Here is a 10530-nt window from a genome sequence, read left to right on the forward strand (position 1 = left end):
CAGACTTGCCAGTGACATGGCCTGCAGGACTATTGGCTTTCCTGTCTAAGGAGGAAATTGACACTGAGGGAGTTGGTGGTGTGGTTTGCAGGAGCTTGGTTACAAGAGGAAGGGATTTAGTTGTCAGTGGACTGCTTCCGCTGTCACCCAAAGTTTTTGAACTTGTCAATGAATTCTGATGAATGCGGTCCAGGTGACGTATAAGGAAGGATGTTCCGAGGTGGTTAACATCCTTACCCCTACTTATTACTAGTGATGAGCGGGTTCAGTTTCTTGGAAACCAAACCCTCCCGAACTTCACCCTTTTTACACGGGTCCGAGCCATACTCGGATTCTCCCGTATGGCTCGGTTAACTCGAGCGCGCCCGAACGTCATCATCCCGCTGTCGGATTCTCGCGAGATTCGGATTCTATATAAGCAGCCGCGCGTCGCCGCCATTTTCACTCATGCATTGGAAATGTTAGGGAGAGGACGTGGCTGGCGTCCTCTCCGTTATTGTTGAACTTGATTGTGCATTATTGCTTAATTGTGGGGAGGGCTGGGGAGCAGCTGTATAATATAGGAGGAGTACAGTGCAGAGTTTTGCTGATCAGTGACCACCAGTTATCCGTTCTCTGCCTGAAAAAAACGCTCCATATCTGTGCTCAGTGTGCTGCATATATCTGTGCTCACACTGCTTAATTGTGGGGACTGGGGAGCAGCTGTATTATATAGCAGGAGTACAGTGCAGAGTTTTGCAGACAGTGACCACCAGTATACGTTGTCTGCCTGAAAAACACTCCATATCTGTGCTCAGTGTGCTGCTTTATTGTGGGGACTGGGGACCACCAGTATAATATTATATAGGAGGAGTACAGTGCAGAGTTTTGCTGACCAGTGACCACCAGTATATAATATATAGCATTACGGTACAGTAGGCCACTGCTGTACCTACCTCTGTGTCGTCATTAAGTATACTATCCATCTAGATTCTATACCTGTGGTGCATTTCAGTTGTGCAGTTTGCTGACACAGTGACCACCAGTATATATAGCAGTACGGTACGGAAGGCCACTGCTGTACCTACCTCTGTGTCGTCATTAAGTATACTATCCATCTACATTCTATACCTGTGGTGCATTTTAGTTTTGCAGTTTGCTGACACAGTGACCACCAGTATACTATATATAGCAGTACGGTACGGAAGGCCACTGCTGTACCTACCTCTGTGTCGTCATTAAGTATACTATCCATCTACATTCTATACCTGTGGTGCATTTTAGTTTTGCAGTTTGCTAACACAGTGACCACCAGTATACTATATATAGCAGTACGGTACGAAAGGCCACTGCTGTACCTACCTCTGTGTCGTCATTAAGTATACTATCCATCTACATTCTATACCTGTGGTGCATTTTAGTTTTGCAGTTTGCTGACACAGTGACCACCAGTATACTATATATAGTAGTACGGTACGGAAGGCCACTGCTGTACCTACCTCTGTGTCGTCATTAAGTATACTATCCATCTACATTCTATACCTGTGGTGCATTTTAGTTTTGCAGTTTGCTGACACAGTGACCACCAGTATACTATATATAGCAGTACGGTACGGAAGGCCACTGCTGTACCTACCTCTGTGTCGTCATTAAGTATACTATCCATCTACATTCTATACCTGTGGTGCATTTTAGTTTTGCAGTTTGCTGACACAGTGACCACCAGTATACTATATATAGCATTACGGTACGGAAGGCCACTGCTGTGCCTACCTCTGTGTCGTCATTAAGTATACTATCCATCTACATTCTATACCTGTGGTGCATTTTAGTTTTGCAGTTTGCTGACACAGTGACCACCAGTATACTATTTATAGCAGTACGGTACGGAAGGCCACTGCTGTACCTACCTCTGTGTCGTCATTAAGTATACTATCCATCTAGATTCTATACCTGTGGTGCATTTTAGTTTTGCAGTTTGCTGACACAGTGACCACCAGTATATATAGCAGTACGGTACGGAAGGCCACTGCTCTACCTACCTCTGTGTCGTCAAGTATACTATCCATCCATACCTGTGGTGCATTTCAGTTGTGCGCAGTATATATAGTAGTAGGCCATTGCTATTGATACTGGCATATAATTCCACACATTAAAAAATGGAGAACAAAAATGTGGAGGTTAAAATAGGGATGGATCAAGATCCACTTCCACCTCGTGCTGAAGCTGCTGCCACTAGTCATGGCCGAGACGATGAAATGCCATCAACGTCGTCTGCCAAGGCCGATGCCCAATGTCATAGTAGAGAGCATGTAAAATCCAAAAAACAAAGGTTCAGTAAAATGACCCAAAAATCAAAATTGAAAGCATCTGATGAGAAGCGTAAACTTGCCAATATGCCATTTACGACACGAAGTGGCAAGGAACGGCTGAGGCCCTGGCCTATGTTCATGGCTAGTGGTTCAGATTCACATGAGGATGGAAGCACTCATCCTCTCGCTAGAAAAATGAAAAGACTTAAGCTGGCAAAAGCACAGCAAAGAACTGTGCGTTCTTCTAAATCACAAATCCCCAAGGAGAGTCCAATTGTGTCGGTTGCGATGCCTGACCTTCCCAACACTGGACGGGAAGAGGTGGCGCCTTCCACCATTTGCACGCCCCCTGCAAGTGCTGGAAGGAGCACCCGCAGTCCAGTTCCTGATAGTCAAATTGAAGATGTCACTGTTGAAGTACACCAGGATTGATTTTTTAGGGAATTTGACCAGGCATGTCAATGGCCATATTCGTCCCACGGACAACAGGTGTCTCCCCGGGTGCCTGACTTAAACAAACCACCTCACCATCAGAATCCTCCTTGTCAATTTCCTCCTCAGCGCCAGCAACACCCATATCCTCATCCTGGTGTACTTCAACACTGACATCTTCAATTTGACTATCAGGAACTGGACTGTGGGTGCTCCTTCCAGCACTTGCAGGGGGCGTGCAAATGGTGGAAGGCGCCACCTCTTCCCGTCCAGTGTTGGGAAGGTCAGGCATCGCAACCGACACAATTGGACTCTCCTTGGGGATTTGTGATTTAGAAGAACGCACAGTTCTTTGCTGTGCTTTTGCCAGCTTAAGTCTTTTCATTTTTCTAGCGAGATGATGAGTGCTTCCATCCTCATGTGAAGCTGAACCACTAGCCATGAACATAGGCCAGGGCCTCAGCCGTTCCTTGCCACTCCGTGTGGTAAATGGCATATTGGCAAGTTTACGCTTCTCCTCAGACGCTTTTAATTTTGATTTTTGGGTCATTTTACTGAACTTTTGTTTTTTGTATTTTACATGCTTTCTACTATGACATTGGGCATCGGCCTTGGCAGACGACGTTGATGGCATTTCATCGTCTCGGCCATGACGAGTGGCAGCAGCTTCAGCACGAGGTGGAAGTGGATCTTGATCTTTCCCTATTTTATCCTCCACATTTTTGTTCTCCATTTTTTAATGTGTGGAATTATATGCCAGTAATATATCAATAGCAATGGCCTACTACTATATATACTGCGCACAACTGAAATGCACCACAGGTATGGATGGATAGTATACTTGATGACACAGAGGTAGAGCAGTGGACTACTGCACCGTACTGCTATATATATACTGGTGGTCACAGCAAAATTCTGCACTGTCCTCATACTATATACTGCGCACAACTATAATGCAGCACAGGTATGGATGCATAGTATACTTGACGACACAGAGGTAGAGCAATGGACTACTGTACCGTACTGCTATATATATATACTGGTGGTCACAGCAACATTCTGCATCTGCACTGTCCTCCTACTATATATACTACAATGCAGCACAGATATGGAGCGTTTTTCAGGCAGAGAACATAGATATTTTCAGCACACTGAGCACAGATATTTGCAGCACACTGAGCACAGATATTTGCAGCACACTGAGCACAGATATTTGCAGCACACTGAGCACAGATATTTGCAGCACACTGAGCACAGATATTTGCAGCACACTGAGCACAGATATTTGCAGCACACTGAACACAGATATTTGCAGCACACTGAACACAGATATTTGCAGCACACTGAGCACAGATATTTGCAGCACACTGAACACAGAAACTGAGAGAACGCAGCCACGTCCTCTCGCTATCATCTCCAAAGCACGAGTGAAAATGGCGGCGACGCATGGCTCCTTATATAGAATACGAATCTCGCGAGAATCCGATAGCGGGATGATGACGTTCGGGCGCGCGTTAACCGAGCAAGGCGGGAAGATCCGAGTCTGCCTCGGAACCGTGTAAAATGGGTGAAGTTCAGGGGGGTACGGATCCCGAGGAACGGAACCCGCTCATCACTAAGTGAGACACTACGATATACTGCACTCCACACCTCCAGTTACTGCTTGTATTGTGCACCACTACATCCCTACAGTCACTGGCTGGTGATCTGTAGGCTCCGCTCCGGCTCCGCTATGGTTCCGCACCTGCTCCGCTCCATGCTGAGAGTCTGCAACATCCACAATGCTGCTAAATAAACCACTCACCTGGGTAATCATTGGTCTGTTTCATCACTTTGAGGGATTCGCCTGGTGTGTACCATTGGCAATGAAGCACATATATAATTCAGCAACATTTACACAGACCAATATCAGATGGATTTATGCTGATTTTCCACTCCAGGCTCATAGGGGTAAATTTACTAAGATTCGTATTTTCCAGAATCATGTCCAAGTTCAATCACGAATGACATCGACAGTGTAAAATTGCAACTTTTTGAATTGATTACGACTAATTTACTAAGCTGTCGTATTCGTGTTTTTCGTTTCTTCCGATGTCGATGTCATTCGTGCTTTTCTGCTGTAGATTGCGGCCGTGTTTGCTGTTTCGCGGCCGCGTTTATGGGTTTTTTTTACGACTGCGTCACATGTCTGTTACGGCAGTGATTTGGAAATTGCTGCCGCGTTTTTACTCCTAAGTTTCGTTTTCGTCACGCGGCCGTGATTGGTTGTATTCGTGAAGGAGAAGTGTCTGTGCATATTACTATAAAACCGCCCCAAACACACCGCACCTCGTGGGTTTAGCTAGTGGAGAGGAGAGAGGAAGGTGTAATTGGAGTTGGTGAGTTTGGTGGAGTTTTTGGTGGATTTGGAGAGGAGTTTGGTGATTGTTGAGTGCTGTACTGTGTGTGTAAGTAGTCTTGTCATATTTGTAGTATTGTTTTTTCACAGTTTGTCTACTTTTTTGTCCTTGTTTTTTTTTTACAGTCTTTTGTCATTGTTTGTGAGTGAGTGAGTGAGTGAGTGAGTGAGCGTGTGTGTTGGCTGTGTGTTGTGTAGTAGTAGGAGTAGTGGAGGAGTGTGTTTTGTGTTTTGATTTTTCAGTGTTTTTTGTCGTTTGTCATGTCAGACTCAGAGGTCAGTGTGGTGGCGGAGGTTAGTGAGGTGGAGGCTGGTAGTGAGGTGGAGGCTGGTAGTGAGGTGGAGGCTGGTAGTGAGGTGGAGGCTGTTAGTGAGGTGGAGGGGGGTAGTGAGAGGGAGGAGGTTAGTGAGGAGGAGGAGGAGGAGGGGGTGCCTGTTGCTGTATTTTCCAGTGATAGTGATGGTGTTGTGGCTCCGCAGCCACGCACCACTACCAAGACTGGCAGGAATATTAAGTTCAGCTATGCTGAAAACATGGCTTTGGTGCGTGAGCTGATGAAGCACCATCGCCAATTGTTTGGTCAGGATGCTGGCAAGGTGTCCTCCCGCAGGAAGTCTGTCCTGTGGGGGCAAGTAATACTTGCCGTGAATAGTGAGGGTGTGGTGAGGCGGACTGAGGACACGTGCCGCAAGAGGTTTTATGATATAAAGCGGCGTGTCAAGGCCAAGATGGCCAAAGAGGGCAAATCTGCACGAAAAACCGGAGGTGGCCCCCCTTTCCGGGCCACCTATCGGGACTGGGAGGAGCCTGTGCGGGCATTGATTCCTGCCGAAGTGGTGTCTGCTACTCATGTCCGGGATTCGGACCGACCCACGCAGGATGGTAAGTTTGATTTGTTAGATTTTTATTTAAATGTCCTCTAAATGTTGTAAATGTCATTTTTAAAGGGTAAAGGATGCATAAATTGTGTTTCACATATTGCAGGCCTATGCACCCTTAAGGTGTGTTTGTGTTTCGAATTTGCTTTTTTCACCTTGCATTGGCTGTTTGGTAAATTTAATATTGCGCAAAAACATGTGCAATGGCTGCTGTTTATTTATTTTTAAAAAAAATTTTTTTGGCGATATTGCTTGGACATCTGTGTTGTATGCTTATTTTTAAAATATTTTTTGATTTATTTACTTCTGAAAAACGGTGCAATTATTTCAACATTACATTTTTAAAACATTTGCAAGTAGTCAATCTCTGCAATATCTGAGGCATAATTCTCAAATGTAACAGATTTATTGTGTGCAACATCATGTACATTTGGATATACAACACAAAATAATGAAGCTTGAAGCTCTTAATCAGAAATTATTTGTTTATCCAATACCTAATAGATGGTTACAGTACACTAAGGCTTTGCAGTTATAATTTTTACACAAAGCATGGTAATAATGTTTGGTCCACTTTTTCAACAGTCCCACAGACCAGCCGGCCAGACAGGCCTTAGACAAGTCAGGATGAGGCTGGGATTGCAGGTAAGACTTCACTGTAGTCACATATTCTGAAAACACATAGAAGTACAAAATATTAATGTTTATATTTTCACATAGGTTCTGCTTCTGGAAGCCGACCTCCTGTAAGGCGCCCATCACAGGGCTCGGGCCACTTACCCAGGAGGCCAAGTAAGACACGGCGTCTTGGCACGGAATCTGCGGCTCCATCATCCCCACCCAGGCGACGCATTTCGGCAGTGTCACCCCAGCCACCACTGGCACTATTGGCGAGTTCGCAGAGTGATGAGCCCCGATCACCTCAGTTATCTGGTGAGTAAAAACAGAAATTAAACACATAGGCAATAATATACACAGTACAGTTAATATGTTGTTAGTTGGTTTTGAGATTACATGTTTTCCAGAACAAGCAATGTGATGTTACGTCTTCAATTGCTAAAGGTGAAAATGTTCTTTTTTAAAAGGTCTTAGTGGATGATCTCGCCAACATCATTTTTAATAAATAACAGACATTTGTTTAAAATTTGGCCACACACGTGCACATTAAAATAAAATACCAATAACATTCCAAAACAAAAACAGCATCCACAACATTATATTGTTCACACATCTCCCCTGTCCAGTATGTAGATGGCTTACTTGCTCCGCTCATCTGGACTATCCAGGTAAGTAGTCTATATCGTGGTCAGGGGAGGTGATATAACACTGTAATGCTGTGGAGGGGAGGTAGTTAGGTGTGGATTATGCAAATCTGTCTATGTGGCCGCCTGTGTTGGTATATATGTTTTTGAACAAAAAAAACATTATAAGTTTTGAAAAACAACGCCAAAAACTATACAAATGGAGTATTATGAATGTAGTAATGTGTAGAAGTAGCCTTTAAACAAATTGACAAATAAACATTGCATGTTGGCCACCCCATACAGAGCCCAGCTTGATGGCCGACGTGGACCAGCAGGGACAAGACCAACAGGCAACCATCACACTGCAACTTACACCTGTTGACCCAAGCCAGCCAATACAGCTGCAGGATATCCCCCAAGCCTCCATCAGTCCACAACTGGCACAAGCTCCGCCCCCAACCCAAATACCAGATGACTTTTGGGCCAGTTGGACAAGCCAACAGGCCCAAAGCAATGCCAGCCTGACCGCACATACACAACACCTTGCCAGTCTGCCCCATCATCTACCGCGCATTAGTCGCAACTCGGGCAGACTGATTGTACAAGTAGGGCGAATGGCAACCTCAATGGAGCAAATAAGGGCTGACAACAGCCAAATGCTTGCTCATTTAACGCGCATCATAGATGAGCAACAGCGCCATCAGCAGGCACTCGTTCAGCTCATTCAGCACAACCAGGTTGTGAATGAGTCGTTATCCCGGATTGTAGCCAGCCACACTGCAACCAACACTCAACTGATTGCAAGCATTAATAATTTGAGCAGCAATATTACATTGATGGGAGCTCACCAAGTAACCTCCAGCTCGGGGACCACGACCCCTATCCAAACGCCAGTAACCTCCCCTGTTCGGCGTTCCTCCAGAGCACGTGCCAGTGAGCCAGCACAAAGCACAGCACCCAGCACACACAAGCGGAAAAAATAACCCCAATGTGATTTGCAAAATAAAAATTTGTATTTGACAAACACACAACTTCTTGTGTCCGTCTCAAACATTGTCGAAGCTGCTCTGTATGTATGTATGTTTTTCATGGGTAATGACTGAAAATGTATTTTTAGCATAAACTAAGTACAATGTACACACCACTATAAACAACAAACAGTAAGTAACAAAACACACAATAGAAAGTAGTGAAAAGTGTTTAGTCAAGGATAATTACAGCCTACTAAAACTGACCTGAAAAATAGCGCAGGATCACTTCTTGCCGTACCTGCCTCCCTACATATGTACTCACACTGTCACCAGATGGGTCTAACTCCTCTGCTTGCTGACTGCTTTCTCCCTCATCATGTGCCAGATGTTGGGTTAAACACAGATTATGGAGAAAACAGCAGCAGAACACAATTCTAGTCACCTTTGAGGGACTATACAACAAAAGGCCTGCAGATTTATCCAGACACCGAAACCGTGACTTCAGCACACCAAAACATCTTTCTATCACATTCCGCGTAGCCTTATGTGCATGATTGTAGCTGTGTTCAGCAGGAGAATCAGGTTGGGACAATGGAGTAAGGAGCCAAGAGTAGCAGCCGTAACCCCCATCACCTGACAAACAGATATAGTCAACATTAGTACATATGTTAGATTATTCTTTCACCTAATCAAAACTCGAGTTTGTGGTTAAAAGACATACACACAAAACATTTTAAACATACCCAACAGCCAGCCATCAGGCATTTGTCCGTCCTCAAATTTATCGAAGAGCGATGACTGACTGAGGATGAAGGAGTCATGGCAGCTACCAGGGTAACCTGCAACAACACTCATAATTTTTATGTTTGCATCACAGACCACCTGGACATTAGTTGATTGTGCCAGATGCCTATTAGTATATATATATTGGCGGCCCTTAGGTGATCTCAGCTGAACGTGTGTGCAATCTATGGCCCCCAGCACATTGGGCATGCCAGCAAGCTCATAGAAAGCTACCCTGACAGCACTCCACTCCGACTCCTCGGTAGGGAAGCAGATTGAGGCATTAATGTGTGGCTCCAACACATCCAAAACCTGAGTGGACATTAAACAAGCTAAGGTGAGTGTCATGTTAGGTATTCTCTACAATACTGTGTTGTTTGTACTTACAGAAGCAACACTTAGACATAACCGCCTATGTATTTTTAGACTCACCTGAATCAAATATCTGGAAAAGGTGGGCTGTGAGATACCAATGACGTCGCCTGCCACAGCCTGGAAGCTCCCAGTAGCCATAAAGTGTAACACAGCCAGGAGTTTGTGTAGGCCTGAGACAGAGCGAGAGCGTGCTGTCTCAGGGTCTATGCCCAGTTTGACAAGGTCAGACAGGTGGAAAATGTTGGTTCTATTTAGGCGGAACATCTGTATGACCCTATCATCGGACAATGCATTTAAGTTTAAACGCCCTCTAAAAAAACGAGGCTGGCGCAGCCTCCGCGGTACCTGGACAACCTGTTGACCATGTTCACTTACCTGGGCCTGATTCCTGGAAGCCTCATGGAGCAGTCTAAGGTATCCCACAGCAAACCAAAAATCATTGGCACACACCACAGCCGCCATTTCAGAGTGAGAGAAGTTCAAAATGTGCCTGGAACACTTTTATAGGGCCAAACATTCAGGTGTGAGTAATGGATAATTGAGTACACATGTAAACACGCTTTTCAAATGCTGGCGCGTTTTTTTTTAGGAAAAAATTACGATGTGTAATTTTTCGCGGCCGCGAATGCATTTTCACGGCAGCAATTACAATTACGAATGGATAGTAAATGACCGAGATTCATATCTAAACAGGCGTAATTTGACCGATGGTGTATTCATTCGTAATTTTTTACTTGGACTTGCAAAAAATTACGAATGCCCTCATCTCTGCCGTGATTAGTGTTTAGTAAATTACCGAGATGACACTTTGATGAAAAAACGGCATCTCGGTCAAAATCGGGAGCTTAGTAAATTTACCCCATAGAGTTCACATATTGACATCTCGCAAACAGCATCTGAGGAAGACATGACAGGCGTGTAGGACAGAACGTGTCCACTTGTACATCTGGGGAATTGCACGGGCAGATGGTTGCACTGGTATTTATTATGAGATAAAAAAGCTGTTTAGTTATAACGTTAAAAGTATAATAGGAGATGTGCTTCTGATTTTATACGCTGGGTATATATGGGTACTGCATTATATGGGATGCAAGTCTCATTGTTACAGCGCAGAAGGTGCGGCTGCTACAGGGCCCGGGCCGCCTCTGGGGGCCTGG

The 10530-nt window shown here is 44.8% G+C and overlaps 1 long non-coding RNA gene across 1 annotated transcript; it reads left to right on the plus strand.

Annotated features, from left to right (window-relative positions):
• Nucleotides 1-6610: 6610 nt before the first annotated feature.
• On the plus strand, nt 6611-8275 carry LOC134911902 (uncharacterized). Its single transcript, XR_010176951.1, has 3 exons — nt 6611-6645; nt 6721-6933; nt 7548-8275. It is a non-coding gene; the product is annotated as an uncharacterized LOC134911902 (long non-coding RNA).
• The last annotated feature ends 2255 nt before the right edge of the window (nt 8276-10530 follow it).

Source organism: Pseudophryne corroboree, chromosome 4 (assembly GCF_028390025.1).
Source record: "Pseudophryne corroboree isolate aPseCor3 chromosome 4, aPseCor3.hap2, whole genome shotgun sequence".
Classification (NCBI taxonomy): Eukaryota; Metazoa; Chordata; class Amphibia; order Anura; family Myobatrachidae; genus Pseudophryne; species Pseudophryne corroboree.